This window comes from Elephas maximus, chromosome X (genome assembly GCF_024166365.1).
Source record: "Elephas maximus indicus isolate mEleMax1 chromosome X, mEleMax1 primary haplotype, whole genome shotgun sequence".
In the NCBI taxonomy this organism is placed as follows: domain Eukaryota; kingdom Metazoa; phylum Chordata; class Mammalia; order Proboscidea; family Elephantidae; genus Elephas; species Elephas maximus.
In genome coordinates, this window is record NC_064846.1 from 155,090,868 (window position 1) to 155,113,187 (window position 22,320).

The window sequence follows — 22,320 nt, forward strand, 5'->3', positions numbered from 1 at the left end:
GCGGGAAGACAGACCAGGGCCCAAGCCTAGCGAAGGCGGATGACCCATGCAGCAGGGACCTCACTGCTTGGACTTCTCTCCGCTTAGGCTCATTCAGTGCTAGTCGGCTTACTAAGAAACACAATGCAAAGTGTCGGGATCTACTAATCGCAGAACTGTTGGCTATTTGGGCAGGCAACATTTAAGGCAGCTCCAGAAAAGGTCCTTTGGCCTGGAGGGGAACGTAACACGACGCTCCGCGCTGGTAAGGGAGAAGCTATTTCCGTTTCCGGGAGCGTTGCCCGAACCGGTTTGCCGAAACTTGAGAATTTTATCTGGGGTGTGAAACTAGAATATAGAGAGACTGTCGTTATTTACCGATTCCTGGGTACAATTTAATAAGGCGAAGTCGGCTCGGGATCCGCGCTGCCTGCAACGGTGCTCGTGGCTGGGAGGAGGCCGCGTGCTGAGCGGGCTACGCTCAAGGCGCCGCGCGTCGCCTGTCAGGCTTCGGGGAGGGCGCCCTCGCGTGGAGGTTAGGGGAAGGGCTCAGGGGCGCCCGGATAGGAAAAGCAAAGTTCCTAAGTTGTTCCCAGACGGAGGTCTCTAGGGCCTTGAGAGGTGGTCCGTGGTGGCACTAGAGTGCACTCCGAAAGGATTTTGCTTCGGGGAGAAGCTAGGTGTCATAAGAGCGCCCAAAGTAAGTTTTTAAAAAAGCAGGTCCAAGAAAACCCACTTCTTTAATGGGAAGATTACCAATCGTCATTTTAAAATTTAAACAATTTTGAGACTCAAACCTTTTTTCATCGCGTGTTAAAAAGAAGTTGGGTGTTTTTTGTTTTACTCCATACATTTTTATGCTTTGCAGTTTTTCTGTTGTAAACAGGTATTCATTATTAACTGGAAAAAAGATATAAGGAGAGGTACATAAAAATTTAGGTTATATGTACCCATTGAGTACTTAAGATTAAAATGAATATGTGTTTTATATAATAAATTTTAGGTACAACGGTTTACCTAAATAGATAGCTGTGTTTCAATGAGTGCATTCACTGGCTAAGTGATGGTGGAAACTATGCTATATTGTACTTGGATGGTGATGTTTAATTCTTATTTATCTTAGCTTCTAAATAGTTATACCAGCCAATTAAGAAAACCCGTTGAGGTGGTGAAAGAGTTCCAGAATTAGATAGTGATGGTTGCACAACTTTGTGACTGTAATAAAAACCACTGAATTCTATACTTTAAAAGGGTGAATGTTATAGTATGGAAACTACATCTCAATAAAATAAAACTCATTGATAATACCTAGAAAATAACTAAATATTATGCTTCATTGTCAGAAATTTTTATTGGAAGTAAAAAGGCACAGGAAGCAATAATTAATTTCAAATTAATGAAAATAGTGGTTAAAATTATTGGCACCTAAAATTGTTGACACCTACTTACCAAATATTGGTTTAATCCTCACAACAATCCAGTGAAGTTGTTAGGTGTCATCAAGTTGATTCCGACTCACAGTGACCCTGTGTACAACAGAATGAAACACTGCCAGGTCCTGCATTATCCTCACAGTCTGTGCTATGTCTGAGCCTGTTGTTGCAGCCACTGTGTCAATCTATCTCCTTGAGGGTCTTTTGCTTTTTTGCTGACCTTCTACCAAGCATGATGTCCTTCTCCAGGCAGGCACTGGTCCCTCCTGATAACATGTCCAAAGTACATGAGACGAAGTCTCACCATCTTGCTTCTAAGGAGCATTCTGGCTGTACTTCTTCCAAGACAGATTTGTTCATTCTTTACTGCAGTCCATGGTATATTCAATATTCTTCGCCAACACCATAATTCAAAGGCATCAATTTTTCAGTCATCCTTATTCACTGTCTGTCTTTCACATACATATGAGGCAATTGAAAACACTATGGCTTGGGTCAGGCATGCTTCAGTCCTCAAAATGACATCTTTGCTTTTTAACACTTGAAGTAGGTTGTTTGCAGCAGATTGGCCCAATGCGCGTGTTGTTTGATTTTTTGGCTGCTGCTTCCATGGGCGTTGATTGTAGATCCAAGTAAAATGAAATCCTTGGCAACTTCAATCTTTTCTCTGTTTATCATGATGTTGCTTATTGGTCAGTTGTGTGGATTTTTGTTTTCTTTATAATGAGGTAGATACTATTATTCTCATTTTACAGAGGAGGAAACTGAGTCCCAAAAGGCTTAGGTAACATATCCAAGTTTCCACAGCTAGCAGCAGAGCTGAAATTCATAGCCAAGTCTGAGTATACTTTTTTTATATACTGTTTTTTTAATTGGCTTTATTGAGGTAAAATTTACGTACCATAAAATTCACCTGTGTTAGGTATACAAGTCAAAGATTTTTAGTAAATTCACAGAGTTGTACAACCATCGCCACAATCCAGGTTTAGAACTTTTCACTCACCACAAAGAGATCTCTGGTGTCCATTTGCAGTCCGTCCCCATTCCAACCTCAGAGACATTCTGTGTATATAGATTCGCTTTTTCATATAAATGGAATCATGTAACATATGGTCTTTTGCCTCTGGCTTCTTTCACCTTGCATATTGGTTTTGAGGTTCATCCATGTTGTAACACATAGTAGTAGTTTGCTCCTTTTTATTGCGGAATACAATTCCATTGTATGGATGTACCACATTTTGTGTATCTGTTCACCAACTGATGGATGTTTCAATTGTTTCTACCTGTTGGCTATTATGAATAATGCTGCTGCGGACATTCGTGTACAAGTTTTTATGTGGACATGTTGTGGTATGGTGAATTACTTAATATGGCCCTTCTAGCCATAGTCTTTGTAACTCCCACCAAATGACTAGGTGGGACTATGCAGATGAGGTGCCTGTGACCCACCAAGGGGATTGGATAGCTTGCTAATAATGTAAATAAGGCACATGTCACCCTTGTGGGGGTGGGACCAATGCAAGTAAGGCATATGGAATCCTAATGAGGGGATTGGTCAGTTTTGCCATCCCACTAGGCTTAAAATGAACCATCCCGGAGGCGGGAAAGGATGATCTCAACAACACCAAGAAAGAAGAGCCAGGAGTGGAGCTCTTCCTTTGAACCTGGAATCCCAGTGCTGAGAAGCTCCTGGATGTACGAGATGAAGAGAGAGCTGTAATACCAAAGACAGTGAGAAGCAGCAGCAGAGAAAGGGCAGCAGAACCAGGACACCAGCAGGAGACTGCATGGTGACCTTCTGAAGCCTGGCCCATGGAGCAAGAAAGCTGAGTGCCTTGCTGGCAGAGTAGGATGCCTCTGGGCACTTGGTGGAGCTAGGTTTGCTGACCCCCTGAGCTAGCACTGAGCGCCTTTGGGCTGAGGCTTACTGGCAGAGTGGGGTACCTCTGGGCACTAACCAGCAGAGCTAAAAGAGCTTTGTAACACTTGCCCGAGCAGGGCAGAGGCTGAGAGTGCAGAGAGAGGCATGCCTGCGGGCACGGCTGAGAAGAGGCTGTCTTCGTCAGGGAACTGTGTCCTGAGAGTTCCTGAACCTGAATTATAACCTGTTACTTCCTAAAAAACCCCATAACTATGAGTTCTGTGTGGCCATCGAAACGAATTATCAAATCCAGAAGAGGAGTGGAGGGTGCCATGGGAGGGACAGTTGGTGTCAGAATTGGTAAAAAGTTGGGCGAGAGAGGTATGTCTGGTCTCAGCCTCATAGGAATCAGCCTTGGGCTGTTGGTCTTTTTTTCTTTCTTTCACTTTAGATGAAGGTTTACAGAACAAACTAACTTCTCATTAAACAATTATTACACACATTGATTTGTGACATTAGTTACCAACCCCACGGCATATCAACACTCTCCCTTCTCGAACTTGAGTTCCCTGTTACCAGCTTTCCTGTCCCCTCCTGCATTCTAGTCCTTGCTCCTGTTTGATGTGCCCCTTTAGTCTCATTTTGCTTCATGGGTCTGTCTAATCTTTGGATGAAGGGTGAACCTCAGGAGTGACTTCATTACTGAGTTAAAAGCATGCCTGGGGGCCCTACTCTCAGGGTTTCTCCAGTCTCTTGTCAGACCGGTAAGTCTGGTCTTTTTTTGTGAGTTAGAATTTTGTTCTACATTTTTCTCCAGCTCTGTCCAGGATCCTCTATTCTGATCCCTGTCAGAGCAGTCGGCAGTGGCAGCTGAGCACCATCCAGTTGTGCTGGGCTGAGTCTGGTGGAGGTCACGGTAGTTGTGGTCCATTAGTTCTTTGGACTAATCTTTCCCTTGTGTCTTTGGTTTTCTTTTCTGCCTTGCTCCTGATGGGGTGAGACCAGTAGAGTATCTTAGATGGCTGCTCCCAAGCTTTTAAGACCCCAGGCACTGCTTACCAAAGTAGAATGTAGAACATTTTCTTTGTAAACTGTGTTATACCAGTTGAGCTAGATGTTCTCCGAGACCATAGTCCCTACAGCCCTCAGCCCAGTGATTTGCTCTCCCAGGGAGTTTGAATGTGTCGATTGAGCTTCCACGACCTTGCCTTGGACAAACTGTACTGGCTTCCCCAGTATTATGTACTGTCTTACCCTTCACCAAAGTTACCATTACCTATTGTCTATTTAGTGTTTTTCCATTCCCACCCCTTCCCTCCCTCGTAACCGTCAAAGATTGTTTCTTTTTGTGTGTAAACCTTTTCTTGAGTTTTTATAGTAGTGGTCTCATACGGTATTTGTCCTTTTGTGATTGGCTTATTTCACTCAGCATTAATGACCTCCAGATTCATCCATGTTGTGAAATGTTTCACAGATTCATTATTGTTCTTCTATCGTTGTGTAGTACTCCATTGTGTGTGTGTACCATAGTATGTTTATCGATTCATCTGTTGTTGGGCAACTAGGTTGTTTCCATCTTGTTGCTATTGTGATCAATGTTGCAACAAACATGGGTGTGCATATGTCTATTCATGTGTTAGTTCTTATTTCTCTAGGATATATTCCTAGGAGTGGGATTGCTGGATCATCTGGTATTTCTATTTCTAGCTTTCTAAGGAAACGCCATATCATTTTCCAAAATGGCAGCAGTGCATGAGAGTTCCAATCTTCCTGAAGCCTCTCCAACATTTTTTATTTTCTGTTTTTTTGATTTGTGCCAGTAATGCCGGGGTGAGATGATGTCTCATTGTGGGTTTGATTTGCATTTCTCTAGTGACTAGTGATCGCGAACATTTCCTCGTGTGTCTGCTAGCCACTTCAATGTGTTCTTTGGTGAAGTGTCTGTTCATTTCCTTTGCCCATTTTTTAATTGGATTTTTTTGTCTTTTTGTTGTAGAGGTTAGACCTTTGTCAGATTTGTCATAGCCTAAATTTTTTTTCCCAGTCTGTAGGTTCTCTTTTTACTCTTTTGGTGAAGTCTTTTGATGAGCATAAGTGTTTAATTTTTAGAAGATGCCAGTTATCTAGCTTATCTTCTGGAGTTTGTGTGTTGTTAGTTAGGTTTGTAGCCAGTTAATGCCGTGTATTAGGACCTCGAGCATTGATTCTATTTTTTCTTCTATGATCTTTATAGTTTTTGGTTTTATATTTAGGCCTTTCATCCATTTTGAATTAGTTTTTTGTGTATGGTGTGAGGTATGGGTCCTGTTTAATTTGTTTGCAGATGGACGTCCAGTTTTGCCAGCACCATTTGTTAAAAAGACTCTCTTTTCCCCATTTGATGGACTTTGGGCCCTTGTCGAAGATCAGCTGACCATATGTGGATGGATTTACATCTCGGTCCTCAGTTCTGTTCCATTGGTCAATGTATCTGTCGTTGTACCAGTACCAGGCTGTTTTGACTACCATAGCTTTATAGTAGGTTCTGAGGTCAGGTAGTGTGAATCCTCCTACTTTCTTCTTTTTCTTCAATAGTGCTTTACTTATCCAGGGATTCTTCCCTTTCCATATAAAGTTAATGACTAGTTTTTCCATCTCTTTAAAGAATGTTGTTGGTATTTAGATCGGGATTGCATTGTATTTGTAGATTGCTTTGGGTAGAATTGTCATTTTTACAACGAGCCTACCTATCCATGAGCATGGTATATTTTTCCATTTATGCAGATCTATTTTGATTTCTTGCAATAGAGTTTTGTAGTTTTCTTTGTATATGTTTTTTACATCCCTGGTTAGATTTATTCCTAAGTATTTTATTTTTGGGGGGGTATTATAAATGGTATTGTTTTCCTGATTTCCTTTTCATCATTCTTTTTATTGGTGTTTAGGAATCCAACTGATTTTTGTATGTTTATCTTGTATCCTGATACTGTGTTGGATCTTTCTATTACTTCCAGTAGTTTTCTCGTAGAGTCTTTTGGGTTTTCTATGTATAGTATCATATCATCTGCAAATAGGGGCGGTTTTACTTCTTCATTACCAATTTGGATGCCCTTTATTTCTTTTTCTTGCCTTATTGCTCTACCTAGGACTTCCAGCACAATCCTAATTAATAGTGGTGATAAAGGGCATCCTTGTCTTGTTCTTGTTCTCAAGGGGAACGTTTTCAGCCTCTGTCCATTTAGAATGATGTCGGCTGTTGGTTTTATATAGAGTTCCTTTATTATGTTAAGGAATTTCCCTTCTGTACCTATTTTATTGAGAGTTTTTATCAGGAATGAGTGTTGTACTTTGTTGAATTCCTTTTCTGCATCGATTGAGATGATCATGTGATTCTTTTATTCATGTGGTGGATTACGTTGGTTGATCTTCTAATGCTGAACCATCCTTGCATACCTGGTATGAAACCCACTTGGTTGTGGTGTATTATTATTTTTTTTATATGATTCTGAATTATATTGGCTAGAATTTTGTTGAGAATTTTTACATGTATATTTATGAGAGATATTGGTCTGTAATTTTCTTTTTTGTGGTATCTTTGCCTGGTTTTAATATCAGGGTTATGCTGGCTTTATAGAATGAATTCAGAAGCATCCCTTCCTTTTCTATGTTCTGAAGTAGTTTGAGTAGTAGTGGTGTAAGCTCTTCTCTAAATGTTTGGTAGAATTCTCCAGTAAACCCATCTGGGCCAGAGTTATTTTTTTGCTGGGAGTTTTTTTTTTATTATTATTGCTTTTTCAATCTCTTCTATTGTTATGGGTCTGTTCAGATTTTCAACATCATCTTGTGTTAGTTTGGATAGGTAGTGTGTTTCTAGAGATTTGTCCATTTCCTCTAGGTTTTCAAGTTTTTGGAGTATAGTTTTTGATAGTACTCTGTTAGGATCGTTTTTATTTCAGTTGTGTCTGTTGTAATGTCTCCCATTTCATTTCATATTTGGGTTATTTGCACCCTGTCCTGTTTTTCTTTTGTCAGTTTGGCCAGTGGTTTGTCGATTTTGTTGATCCTTTCAAAGAACCAACTTTTGGTTTTGTTGATTCTTTCTATTGTTTTTCTATTCTCTATTTCATTTGTTTCTGCTCTGATCTTTATTATTTCTTTTCTTCTGGTGTCTGGGGCTTCTTTTGCTGTTCTCTATTTGTTCAAGTTGCATACCTAATGTTTTGATTTTGTCCCTTTCTTCTTTTTGGATGTGTGCATCTATTGCTATTGATTGAACTCTGAGGACTGCCTTTGCTGTATCCCAAAGGTTTTCGTATGATCTGTTTTCATTCTTGTTTGATTCTAGGAATTTTTTGATTCTATCTTTGATTTCTTCTATTACTCAGTGGTTTTTAAGCAGGGCATTGTTCAGTTTCCATGTAATTGTTTTTTTTTCCTTGTTCTTCTTATTGTTAATTTCTACTTTGATGGCATTGTGATCAAAGAAGATACTTTGTACTTCTCAGTGTTTTGGATTTTGTTGAGGGTTGCTTTGTGGCCTAAGATGTGGTCTATTCTAGAGAATGTTCCATGTGAGTTGGAAAGAATGTGTACTTTGCAGCTTTTAGGTGGAGTGTTATTCCCCTGTTCTGGAACTCTGATGTCTTGCAAATTTTTACTTTGATTATGTCCCACATGATTCTCAGGGTTTCTTAATTTTTCTTCATTCTTTTTTCTGATTTTTCCTCAAACAAAGTGGCATTTAAGTATTTGTCTTCAATTTCACTGATCCTGTCTTCATTGTTTCAAGCCTGCTCCGCAGACATTCTATGAAACTGTCCATTTCTGAAATCTTGTTGTTTATCTTTTAGATTTCTAATTGTTGTTTTTGTATGATTTCTAGTTGTTATTTTATTTTGACATTTTGTTCCTGTACTACTTTCCTGAATTCTTCCATTGTTTTGTCTGTCTTTTCCATGATTCGTGTATTTTTTCCTCATTTTTGTCTGCTTTTTCCTTCAGTTGTTGGATAGCTCTGAATATTAGAGATTTGAATTCCCTGTCAAGTAGTTCCAGTGCCTTTTCTTTTACTGGAAGATCATCTGGTGTTGTATTTTGGACACTTACTGGAAACCTCCTGTCCTTTTTTAAATGTTTTGATATTGTGTGCTGTCTTTGGGACATTCAGTAGTTATTTTCTTCCTTTGTTGATTGTAGATTTGTTTATTACATCCTGCTTTTTTGTTTTATTTGGTTATGCCTGAGCAGGCAGGCTGTGCATTCTTTGTTGTTTGCTCATCTGCGGGCATGATATTTCTCACCACCTTGTCCAGTGAGCAGGGCCAATCTCTCAGCTATGGTGCAGCAGGGCAGGTCCAGTGGAAGGGGAGGGGCTGGGATGGGTTGTTTGTGGCACGTACCGGGGCTGAAAGGGGGGGCTGGGGTCAGTGCAGGGGGTACACCATGCCTATGCTGCTTCAGGGTGCAATGTTCAGAGCATGGTGCCGATAGGCAGGAAGGAAGGAGGAGGTTGTGATGTGTGGAGCTAAGTCGGTTTGGGAAAGAAGAGAGAGGAGAGAGAAACAGGAGCCAAAAAAAAAAAAGTGGTAGGGAGCCTGCCGTTGGAGTGGCACAGAACTGGGGAAGCCGTGTGCCAGTGGCTTTCTAGCCAAGCAGTAAGGCACAGTCCATCAGGAAGGCACAGATATGGCACATGCAGCTAGATGGTCCATGAAAAGGAAAGGAAGGGATGGAGAAAGAGATAAGAAACTAGATTTTTTAAAAAAGGAGAGAGACAGGCACTCGCAGGTAGGTGATCAGGAGAAAGGAATGGAAGGAATGTAGAGAAAGAGACAAGAAATCAAGAAAAAAAAGATGTCAGGTGGTTGGGAGGAAAGAAAGGAAGGGAGGTAGAGAGAGACAAGAAACTGAGAAAAAAAAGAAGAAACAAAAAAGAAATGCCCCAAGGGACTCCACTGGAAGTGGGTCCTCAGCGGAGTGGTGCTGCACAGCCCATCCAGAAGGAGCAGAGATAGCACATGGTGCCAGGTGTTCAGGAGAAGGGTAAGGAAGGGAGTTAGAGAGAGACAAGAAACCGAGAAAAAAAAGAAGAAAAACAGAAAAAAAAATGCCCCAAGGGAGCCCACTGAAAGCGGGTCCCCAGCTCATTGGTGCTGCACAGCCCATCAAGAAGGAGCAGAGATGGCACACAGCACCAGGAGAAGTGTAAAGAAGGAAGGTAGAGGGAGACAAGAAATCAAGAAAAGAGAAAGAAAAAAAAAAAGATGCCCCGAGGGAGTCCACTGGTGTGGTGGTGCAGAGTGGGGAAGGGACTCCCCAGCTGTGTGGGACTGCACAGCCCATCTAGAATGAGCAGAGATAGCACATGGCGCCAGATGTGCAGGAGAAAAGAAGGGAAGGATGGTAGAGAGAGACAAGAAATTGGGAAAAGAAAAAAAATTCCCAAGGGAGCCCACTGGCTTGGCGGCACAGACTGGGGAAGTGGCTCCCAAGCTGCTAGGCATTGCACAGCTTATCTAGAAGGGGTGGGAATGGCACGGAGCGCCAGCTGTTAAGCAGACAGAAAAAGAAGGAAAGTAGAGAGAGACGAGAAACCAAGAAATGAAGAAAAACAAACAAAAAAACAATGCTCCCAGGGATCCCACTGGTGTGGTGGTGCATTTCTGGAAAACGGTTCCCTAGCCAAATGGCGCTTTACAGCCTCTCAAGAAGAAGCAGAGATGGCACACGGACCCAGGTGTTCGAGAGAAAGGAGGGGAAGGAGATAAGAGAGAAAGAGAAGAAACCAAAAGAAGCTGAAAAAATCAACGATTGCAACAAGGAAATGGCACTGAAGGAGCCAGCCAGTGTGGACAGGCGAATCCAAGTGGCACGGAGCTGGCCTGCCAGGAAGCAGCGGAGGTGGAGCAGGGGGAAGAAGGTTTGGAGGTGGGAAAGTGTGTATTGCTGGTTACCGGGTACTCTGTCTCCTGCTGGGAACTCTGTGAAGCTGCCTTCCTGTACTCCCTGTCTGCCAGTCTCGGTGGCTGAGAAGTCCAAGATGGCAAATCTGTGCCAAGTTAGCTGATAGGGGACCTCCACTCTGTATCTTTCCTCACTCTGTTCTCTGTCAGTTTAGTATTCCATTTGGTCTTGGTTGAGTTCTTCCTCTCTTCATTTGACACTTAGGGTTCCAGGATTGACATGTGTCTCTGTTTTACCTAGTTTTTCGTGTTTTTGCTGTGGAAGGACAGTGTGGTGCTTCTGTCTATAGCGCCATGTTGTCTCCGCGTATAGGCTGTTGGTCTTGATACTCCTTTCGCTTTGTGAAATTAGAAGACGTCAGACACCCTTGCCACACCATTTTTACACATGTGTTTTCAATTCTGTTGGTGGTTGTGCATTTGCTGATTTCTATGGTAAAGACAGCTTACTGGTCAACCGACTGGAAGAGATCGATATTTGTGACCGTTCCAAAGAAAAGGGATCCCACAGAATGTGGAAATTATCTAACAATATCATTAGTATCACACACAAGTAAAATTTTGCTGCAGATCATTCAAAATGGTTGCAGCAGTGCATCTACAGAGAACTGCCCGAAGTTCAAGCCAGATTCAGAAGAGAATGTGGAACAAGGGATATCATTGCTAATGTCAGATGGATCTTGGCTGCAAACAGAGAATACCAGAAAGATGTTTACGTGTGTTTTATTGACCATGCAAAGGCACTCGATTGTGTGGATCATAACAAATTATGGATAACACGGCAAAGAATGGCGTCATGGATTGAATTATGTCCCCCCAAAAATGTGTGTATCAACTTAGTTAGGACATGATCCCCAGTATTGTGTGGTTGTCCTCCATTTTCTGATTGAAATTTTATGTTGAGAGGATTAGGGTGGGATTGTAACACCACCCTTACTCAGGTCACCTCCCTGATCCAAGGTAAAGGGAGTTTCCCTGGGGTGTGGCCTGTACCACCTTTTATCTCTCAAGAGATAAAAGGAAAGGGAAGCAAGCAGAGAGTTGAGGACCTTATACTACCAAGAAAGCAGCATGAGGAGCAGAGCGCATCCTTTGGACATGGGGTCCCTGAGCCTGAGAAGCACTTCGACCAGGGGAAGATTGAGGACAAGGACCTTCCTCCAGAACCGGCAGGGAGAGAAAGCCTTCCTCTGGAACTGACACCCTGAATTTAGACTTGTAATCTACTGTTGTTAGGTGCTGTCGAGTCGGTTCCAACTCATGGTGACCCTATGCACAACAGAACAAAATACTGCCCATTGCTGCACCATCCTTAAAATCGTTATGCTTGAGCTCATCATTGCAGCCACTGTGTCAATCCACCTCGTTGAGGGTCTTCCTCTTTTCCGCTGACCCTGTACTCTGCCAAGCATGATGTCCTTCTCTAGGGACTGATCCCTCCTGACTACATGTCCAAAGTATGTAAGACGCAGTTTTGCCATTCTTGCTTCTAAAGAGTATTCTGGTTGTACTTCTTCTAAGACAGATTTGTTCGTTCTTTAGGCAGTCCATGGTCTATTCAATATTCTTCGCCAACACCACAGTTCAAAGGCATCGACTCTTCTTCGGTCTTCCTTACACATTGTCCAGCTTTCACATGCACATGCATATGATGCGATTGAAACCATGGCTTGGGTCAGTCTTCAAGGTGACATCTTTGCTCTTCAACACTTTAAAGAGGTCCTTTGCAGCAGATTTACCCAATGCAATGTGTCTTTTGATTTCTTGAGATGCTGCTTCCATGGCTGTTGATTGTGGATCCAAGTACAGTGAAATCCTTGACAACTTCAATCTTTCCTCTGTTTATCATGATGTTGCTCATTGGTCCAGTTGTGAGGATTTTTCTTTTCTTTATGTTGAGATGCAATCCATACCGAAGGCTGTGCAATCCATACCGAAGGTGCAATCCATACCCAAGGTGCAATCCATACCGAAGGTGCAATCCATACTGAAGGCTTCATTAGTAAGTGCAAGTCTTTTTCACTTTCGGCAAGCAAGGTTCTGTCACCTGCATATCGCAGGTTATGAGTCTTCCTCCAATCCTGATGCCCCATTCTTCTTCATGTAGTCCAGCTTCTCGTATTATTTGCTCAGCATACAGAGTGAATAGGTATGGTGAAAGAATACAACCCTGATGCATACCTTTCCTGACTTTAAACCAATCAGTATCCCCCTGTTCTGTCCGAACAACTGCCTGTTGATCTATGTAAAGTTTCCTCATGAGCACAATTAAGTGTTCTGGAATTCCCATTCTTGGCAATGTTATCCATAATTTGTTATGATCCACACAGTTGAATGCCTTTGCATAGTCAATAAAACACAGGTAAACATCCAAATGGTATTCTCTGCTTTCAGCCAGGATCCATCTGCCATCAGCAATGATATCCCTGGTTCCACATCCTCTTCTGAAACTGGCCTGAATTTCTGGTAGTTCCCTGTCAATATACTGCTGAAGCCGTTTTTGAACGATCTTCAGCAGAATTTTGCTTGAGTGTGATGTTAATGATATTGTTCTATAATTTTCACATTCGGTTGCATCACCTTTCTTGAAAATAGGCATAAATACGGATCTTTTCCAGTCAGTTGGCCAGGAAGCTGTCTTCCATATTTCTTGGCATATATGAGTGAGCACTTCCAGCGCTGCATCTGTTTGTTGAAACATCTCAACTAACATTCCATCAATTCCTGGAGCCTTGTTTTTTGCCTTCAGAGCAGCTTGGACTGCTTCCTTCAGTACCATGGGTTCCTGATCATATGCTACCTCTTGAAGTGGTTGAACATCGACTAATTCTTTTTGGTATAATGACTCCGTATATTCCTTCCATCTTCTTTTGATGCTTCCTGCATCGTTTAATATTTTCCCCATAGAATCCTTCACTATTGCAACTTGAGGCATGAATTTTTTGTTCAGTTCTTTCAGTTTGAGAAATGCCGAGCGTGTTCTTTCCTTTTGGTTTTCTATCTCTGGGTCTTTGCACATGTCATTATAGTACTTTGTCTTCTCGAGCTGCCCTTTGAAACCTTCTGTTCAATTCTTTTACTTTATCATTTCTTTCTTTTGCTTTAGCTGCTTGATGTTTGTGAGCAAGTTTCAGAGTCTCCTCTGACATCCATCTTGGTCTTTTCTTTCTTTCCTGTCTTTCCAATGACCTCTTGGTTTCTTCATGGATGATGTCCTTGATGTCATTCCACAACTCGTCTGGTATTCGGTCACTAGTGTTAAATGCGTCAAATCTATTCTTGAGATGGTCTCTAAATTCAGGTGGGATATACTAAAGGTCATATTTTGGCTCTCGTGGACTTGCTCTGATTTTCTTCAGTTTCAGCTTGAACTTGCATATGAGCAATTGATGGTCTGTTCCACAGTTGGCCCCTGGCCTTGTTCTGACTGATGATATTGAGCTTTTCCATCGTCTCTTTCCACAGACTTTTTTTAATCAGTTTGATTTCTGTGTATTCCATCTGGCAAGGTCCATGTGTATAGTTGCTGTTTGTGTTGGTGAAAGAAGGTATTTGCAATGAAGAAGTCGTTGGTCTTGCAAAATTCTGTTATTCGATCTCTGGGATTGTTTCTACCACCAAGGTTTTATTTTCCTACTACTGATCCTTCTTCTTTGTTTCCAACTTCCGCATTCCAATCTATTAGACTGTGAGAAAATAAATTTCTCTTTGTTAAAGCCATCCACTTGTGGTATTCCTGTTATGGCAGCACTAGATGACTAAGACAGATGGGAATTCTAGAACACTTAATTGTGCTCATGAGGAACCTGTGTGTAGACCAATAGGCAGTCATTCAAACAGAACAGGAGAGTTGTGCGTCAGAGTTGTATCCTTTCATCATACTTATTCAATCTGTATGCAGAGCAAATAATTTGAGAAGCTGGACTATATGAAGAAAAATGGGGCATCAGGATTGCAGGAAGATACATTAATAATCTGCGATATGCAGATGACATAACCTTGCTTGCTGAATGTGAAGAGGACTTGAAGCACTTACTGATGAAGATCAAAGACCACAGCCTTCAGTATGGATTACACCTCAACATATAGAAAACCCAAATCCTCACAGTTGGACCAACAAACAACATCATGATAAGTGGAGAAAAGATTGAAGTTGTCAAGGATTTCATTTTGCTTGGATCCTCTATCAACACCCATGGAAGCAGCAGTCAGGAAATCAAAGAACGTATTGCATTGGGCAAATCTGCTGCAAAAGACCTCTTTAAAATGTTGAAAAGCACAGATGTCACTTTGGAGACCAAGGTGCACCTGACCCAGGCCATGGTGTTTTCAGACGCCTTTTATGCATGCGAAAGCTGAGCAATGAATAAGCAAGACTGAAGAAGAACCAACAACTTTGAATTATGGTGTTGGTGAAGAATGTTGAACATACCATGGACTGCCAAAAGAATGAACAAGTCTGTCTTGGAAGAAGTACAGCCAGAATGCTCCTTAGAAGCAAGAATGGCAAAACTTCATCTTGCATACTTTGGACATGTTATGAGGAGGGACCTGTCCCTGGAGAAGGACATCATGTTTGATAAAGTAGAGGGTCAGTGAAAAAGAGGAAGACTCTCAATGAGATGGATTGATACAGTGGCAACAACAATAGGCTCAAGAGTAACAACGATTGTGAGGATGGCACAGGACCAGGCAGTGTTTCCTTCTGTTGTACATAGGGTTGCTATGAGTCAGAACCGACTCAACAGCACCTTACAACAACAACAACGATGACAACAATGCCTAGGATATCGATGTTCCTGTATTCCATTTCATTTTTGATGATTTCCAGTTTTCCTAGATTCATACTTCGTACATTCCATGTTCCTATTTTTAATGGATGTTTGCAGCTGTTTCTTCTTATTTTGTGTCATGGCCCATCATCAAATGAAGGTCCCGAAAGCTTGACTCCATCCATGTCATTAAGGTCGACTCTACTTTGAGGAGGCAGGTCTTTTGCAGTGGTCTTTTGAGTTCCTTCCAACCTGAGCAGCTCATCTTCTGGCACTATATCAGTCAGTGTTCCACTGCTATTCATGAGGTTTTTAGTAGCTAATTCTTTTCAGAAGTAGACCGACAGGTTCTTCTTCCTAGCCTTAATCTGGAAGCTCAGCTGAAACCTGCCCACTGTGGGTGACCCTGCTGGTATTTGAATACCAGTGGCATAGCTTCCAGCATCACAGCAACATGAATGTCCCCCCAAAAAGCAAAACAAAACAAAAAACCCACTGCTGTCGAGTAGATTCCGACTCATAGCGATCCTATAGGACAGAGTAGAACTGCCCTATAGAATTTCCAAGGAGCGCCTGGTGGATTCAAACTGCCGATCTCTTGGTTAGCAGCCGTAGCACTTAACCACTATGCCACCAAGGTTTCCATGAAAGCCCCCATAGTATGACAAATTGACAGACATGTGGGGAATTTCGGCTCATAATGACCCTATAGGACAAAGCAGAACTGTCCCATAGGGTTTCCAAGGAGCAGTTGGTGGATTTGAACTGCTACCCATTTTGTTAGCAGCATGAACTCTTAACTACTGCGCCACTAGAGCTCCAGGTGACGCAGTGGTTAAGTGCTATGGCTGCTAACCAAAAGGTTGGTAGTTGGAATCCACCAGTTGCTCCTTCGAAACCCTATGGGGCACTTCTACTCAGTCCTGTAGGGTCGCTATGAGTTGGAATCAACTCAATGGCAACAAGTTTGGTTTATATATAAATACACACACACACACACACACACACACATATATATATGAGCTCGAATGATGGAATTTTGCAAGATCAACAACTTCTTCATTGCAAACACCTTTTTTCAACAACATAAATGGCGACTATACACATGGACTTCACTGGATGGAATACACAGGAATCAAATTGACTACATCTATGGAAAGAGGTAATGGAAAAGCTCAACATCATCAGTCAGAACAAGGCCAGGGGCCGACTTCAGATCAGATCATCATAGCTCATATCCAAGTTCAAGTTGAAGCTGAAGAAAATTACAGCAGTATCACGAAAGCCGAAACACAACCTTAGTTATATCCCACCTGAATTTAACCATCTCAAGAACAGATTTGAGGTATTGAACACTAATGACCTAAGACCAGATGAGTTGTGAAATGACATCAAGGACATACGTGAAGAAAGCAAAAGGTCATTAAAAAGACAGGAAAGGAAGAAAAGACCAAAATGGATGTCAGAAGAGACTCTGAAACTTGCTTTTAAAAGTCGGGTAGCTAAAGAGAATGGAAGAAATGATAAAATAAGAGAGCTGAACAGGAGATTTCGAAGAGTGGCTCAAGAAGACAAAGTAAAATATCATAATGAAATGTGCAAAGATATGGAGTTGGAAAACCAAAAGGGAAGAACACACTTAGCATTTCTCAAGCTGAAAGAACTGAGGAAAAAATCCAAACCTCGAGTAACGATATTCAGAGATTCTACGGGGAAAATACTAAACGATGCAGGAAGCATCAAAAGAAGATAGAAGGAATAGGCAGTCACTGTACCAGAACGAAATGGCTGACGTTCAGTCATTTCAAGAGGTAGCATATGATTAAGAACTGATGGTAATAAAGGAAGAAGTACAAGCTGCACTGAAGACGATAGCGAAAAACAAGGCTCTAGGAATTGATGGAATACCAACTGAAATGTTTCAGCAAACAGATGCAGTGTTGGAAGTGCTCACTCCTCTATGCCAAGAAATTTCAAAGATAGCTACGTGGCCAACAGACTAGAAGAGATCCATATTTGTGCCCATTCCAAAGAAAGGTGATCCAACAGAATGCAGAAATTATTAAACAATATCATTAATATCACACACAAGTAAAATTTTGCTGAAGAAAATTCAAAACGGTTGTAGCAATACATCTACAGGGAACTGCCAGAAATTCAAGCTGGATTCAGAAAAGGACGTGGGACCAAGGATATCATTGCTAATGTCAGATCTATCTTGGCTGAAAGCAGAGACTACCAGAAAGATGTTTACCTATGTTTTATTGACTCTGCAAAGGCGTTCAACTTTGTGGATCATAAAAAATTATGGATAACATTTCGAAGAATGGGAATTCCAGAACACTTAATTGTGCTCATGAGGAACCTGTACATAGACAAAGATGCAGTCGTTCCAACAGAAAAAGCGGATACTGCATGGTTTAAAGTCAGAAAAGGTGTGTGTCAGGGTTGTATCCTTTCACCATACTTTTTCAGTCTGTATGCTGAGCAAATAAATAATCTGAGAACCTGAACTATATGAAGAAAACGTGGGATCAGTATTGGAGGAATACTCATTAACAACCTGCGATACACAGATGACACAACTTTGCTTGCTGAGAAGAGGACTTGAAGCACTTACTGTTGAAGATCAAGGACTACAGTCTTGAGTATGGATTACACCTGGACATAAAGGAAACAGGATCCTCACAACTGGACCAATAAGCAACATCATGATAAAAGGAGAAAATATTGAAGTTGTCAAGGATTTCATTTTACTTGGATCCACAATTAACGCCTGTGGAAGCAGCAGTCAGGAAATCAAAGGACACATGCAGTGAGCAAATCTGCTGCAAAAGACCTCTTTGAAGTGTTAAAAAGCAAAGATGTCACTTTAAGGACTAAGGTGCGCCTGACCCAAGCCTTGGTGTTTTTAATCTCCTTATATGCGTTCAAAAGCTGGACAATGAATAAGGAAGACCGAAGAAGAATTGATGCATTTGAATTATGGTGTTGGCGAAGAATATTGAATATACCATGGAACAAATCTGTCTTGGAGGAAGTACAGCCAGATGGCTCCTTTGAAGCAAGACTGGCAAGACCTCATCTCACATACTTTGGACATATTATAAGAAGGGACCAGTCCCTGGAGAAGGACATAATGCTTGGTAAAAGTAGATGGTCAGTGAAAAAGAGGAAGACCCCCAACAAAATGGATTGACAGCACAGCTGCCGTAATAGGCTCAAGCATAACAGTGATTGTGGGTATTGTGTAGGACTGGGCAGTGTTTCGTTCTGTTGTACATAGGGTTTCTTCGAGTCAGAACTAAGTGGCACCTAACAACAACAACATGTATATATATTTATATATTTGTGTATGCACATGTATTTATGGATACATAGAGCCCTGGTTGCACAGTGGTTAAGTCCTTGGCTGCTAACTGAAAGTTTGGTGTTTTGAACCCACCAGCTGCTCCCAGGGAGAAAGATGTGGCAGTCTGCTTCTATAAGATTTAAAAAAACCCAAGCCTTGAAAACCATTTGGGACAGTTCTACTCTGTACCACAGGGTCACTATGAGTCGAGGTTGACTCACCGGTAGTGGGTTGGTTTTTGTGTGTATATATATATAGTTGTTGTTGGGTGCCGTTAAGTTGATTCTGATGCATAGTGACCCCATGTAACAGAGTAGGACTGCCCCATATGGTTTCCTTGGCTGTAATCTTTACAGCCAGGTCTTTCTCCCGAAGAGCCACTGGATTGCTTCAAACTACCAACCTTTTGGTTAGCAGCCAAGCACTTAACCATTGCCTCACCAGGGCTTCTATATATATATATACCGACCCTATAGGACAGAGTTGAATTGCCCCATAGGGTTTCCTAGGAGCTGCTGGTGGTTTCAAACTGCCAACCTTTTGGTTAACAGCCATAGCTCTTTACACATGTGTGCGTGTGTGTGTATATATGTGTATGTGTGTATATATAAGACATACAAAAATAAAAACCCATTGCTATTGAGTTGATTCCGACTCATAGCAACCCTGTAAGACAGAATAGAACTACCTCACAGGGTTTCCAAGGCTGTAATCTTTACAGAAGAAGACTGTCACATCTTTCTCATGCAGAGTGGCTGGTGGGTTCCAACCGACAACCTTTTGGTTAGCAGCCCACCATTTAACTACCAGGGCTCATATGCATATTATAAATACATATACACATTTATATATGTGTATATAAAGAGTAAAATTTACCATTTTAACAATTTTTGAAAATTTTATTTACTTTCAGTAGAAGGAACCCTAGTGGCTCAAGTGGTTAAGCACTCAGGTGCTAACTTCTAGTGGGAGAAAGGCCAGTGATCTGCTCTCTTAAAGATTCAAGCCTAGGAAACCTTATAGGGCCGTTTTACTTGTCGCATGGGGTCGCTATGAATCAAAAATGACTTGACGGCACCTAATGACAACAATTTTCAGTAGGCAATGTGTTTTCATGGTTTAAAATGTATTAAGAGATTTACATTGAGAAGTCTCCTTCCAACCCCTGACCCTAAAAGCCCTTTCCCAACCCTCACCAGATCCTTATAGAGTACCAGTTTGTTTCTTGCATATATATTCAGTGTTTATGCAAATACCAGCAATTATAAATGTATATTTTCTTTTAGAATACTCTATACACTGTTCTGCCACTTGCTTTTTTTCACCTAACAGTAGATCCTGGAGCTCTTTCCATATACATAAATACATAAAGAACTTTCCTGATGGACCACAACTACCACAGCCTCTACCAGACTGTGTCCAACACAGCTGGATGGTGCTGGGCTACCACCACTGACTGCTCTGACAGAGATCACAATAGAGGGTCCTGGGCAGAGAAAAATGTAGAACAAAATTCTAACCAAACAAACAAACGAACAAAAAAAAACCAGACTTACTGGTCTGACAGAGACTGGAGAAACCCCGAGAATATGACCCCTGGATACCCTTTTAACTTAGTACTGAAGTCGGTCCTGATGTTCACTGTTCAACTAAAGATGAGACAGGCCCATAAAACAAACAATAATACACGTAGCTCAACCACATATATACAGGACTAAAGGGGCACACCAGCCCAGGGGCAAGGACAAAAAGGCAGGAGGGGACAGGAAAGCTGGGCAAATGGAAATGGGGAACCAAAGGTCCAGAAGGGAGGAGTGTTGACATGTCATGGGGTTGGCAACCAATGTCACATAACCATATGTATATTAATTATTTAATGAGAAACTAATTTGTTCTGTAAACCTTCATATAAAGCACAATAAAGAAAAAAGAGCTTTCTCATTCCCTTATAACAGGAAAATTTATGTCCTTTTGGTGCTTTGAACACAGTTCTTAACCAGTTCTCTATTGATAGAAGGAGCCCTGGAGGTGCAGTAGTTAAATGTTCAGCTATTAACCGAAAGGTTGGTGGTTCGAACCCACCTGCAGCTTTGAGGGAGAAAGCTGTGGCAGTCTGGTTCTGTAAAGATTACAGCCTTGGAAACCCTATGGGGCAGTTCTACTCTGTCCTATGGGGTTGCTATGAGCCGGAATCAACTTGATGACAAGGGACTATTGATAGCAGTATAAGAAAGTGCATATATTCCCCATAGCCTTGATAACAGTATGTCAGACTTTTGAGTTTCCATCAAAATTTCAATGCCATTTCATTTGCATTTCTCTTTTTATCCCTGAGATTTAGCATCTTTTCATACATTCAAGGGACATTTTTTTGCCCACATTTAATTTTTATTCATTATGATTTTTTAATGCTGCACAAAACAATGTTTCTTTACTGCTTTTACTTTATTTATTGAAAGTGAGAGGGAACTGCTGTGGCCTTTTTCTTTTTCTGTAGGCTGCCTTAAGCTTTCTAAATGTGGAACATTTAAGCAAGCTGAAGGGAAAAAGGGGTTTGGGAAAATCACTCTAGGGAGGGGTGGGGAGGGAAAGGTTGCTTTGTTAATCAAGCTTCCTTGGTGGGTGATTAACTGCTTATAGAATTACGTTTTGTTTTTAATTAATTGTGCTTAAGGCTTTAATTAAATTTGGGGGTTCCTGTTTAAGGGACATTTTAATTTTGTTTTCTGTGAACTCTGTCATGCCCTTCGCTCATTTTTCCCATTCAGTTGTTGGTCTTTTTTTTATTGATTTCTAAGAGGTGTTTATATTTTTTGGAGACTGGCAGTTTGTGGGTGATTTAGTAGCAAATCTTAAATTTGGAGTTGTCATTTGTCTTTTAACTTAGCTTATATATTTTTTCATGCTGAAGTCTTTTTTAATTGTGGTAAAATAAATGTAACATACAATTTGCCATTTTAACTGTTTTTAAGTATACAATCTAGTGGCATTAATTATATTCACAATGTTGTGCAACCACTACCACTATTTATTTCCAAAACTTTTTCATCACACCAAACAGAAACTCTGTACCCTTTAAGCAATAATTCTCCATTCCCATCTGCCCCACCATCCTTGGTAACCACTAATCTACTTTCTGTTTCTAGGCATTTGCCTATTATAGATATTTCAGATAAGTGGGGTCATACAATATTTTGTCCTTTTATGTCTGGTTTATTTCACTTAGCATAATCTCTTTTTTTTGGAGGGGTCGGCATATTTTATTTATTTCTAATGCAAAGTACAAGATACCTGCCATAATTTGAGTTCTATAACCTGCACATGCTTGGCAGAGTACACAGGGTCGGCGGCAAAGAGGAAGACCTTCAACGAGGTGGATTGACACAGTGGCTGCAACAATGAGCTCAAGCATAGCAACGATTGTAAGGATGGCTCAGGACTGGGCAGTGTTTCATTCTGTTGTGCATGGGGTCACTATGAGTCAGAACCGACGGGACGGCACCTAACAACAAGAGCAACAACCTGCACTACATGTGACAGGAGGGGAAAAAAAAATTCTATGAGCGAAAATGTGTTTTGCTTCTCTGGGCCAAAACCAAAATAGAACCAAGGTGAAATATTCATCTGTTTCTTCTACCAGGGTTCATTCCTTTTAGTTACAGTTCCCCACCTTTAAAAAAACAAACAAAAACTCTTAGGGATTTTCCCAAAACATATGTTGGTCAAAATATAAAGCTTTGTCTTCTGTTTTACCCTTTCCTACCACCCTTTGGTGAAAATACACACAACGAAACATAAGCATGATATTTTAAAGTTTTATCCATGTTGGAGTATATATTAGAACTCCATTTCATTTTATGACTGAATAATATCCCATTGTATGTATGTACCACATTTTGTTTATCCATTCATCTGTTGATCGACACTTGGGTTGTTTCCACCTTTTGACTATTGTGAATAATGGTGCAATGAATATTGGTGA

At 41.1% G+C, this 22,320-nt stretch overlaps 1 protein-coding gene across 1 annotated transcript in view; it reads left to right on the plus strand.

Moving 5' to 3' along the window:
- The first annotated feature begins 7 nt into the window (after positions 1-7).
- Positions 8-22,320, plus strand: part of KLHL15 (kelch like family member 15) — a 71,168-nt gene continuing 48,855 nt past the window's right edge. Inside the window, exon 1 of the mRNA XM_049873184.1 lies at positions 8-244. The gene's annotated coding sequence lies outside the window, so the exon portion shown is untranslated. The remainder of the gene's footprint in view (positions 245-22,320) is intronic.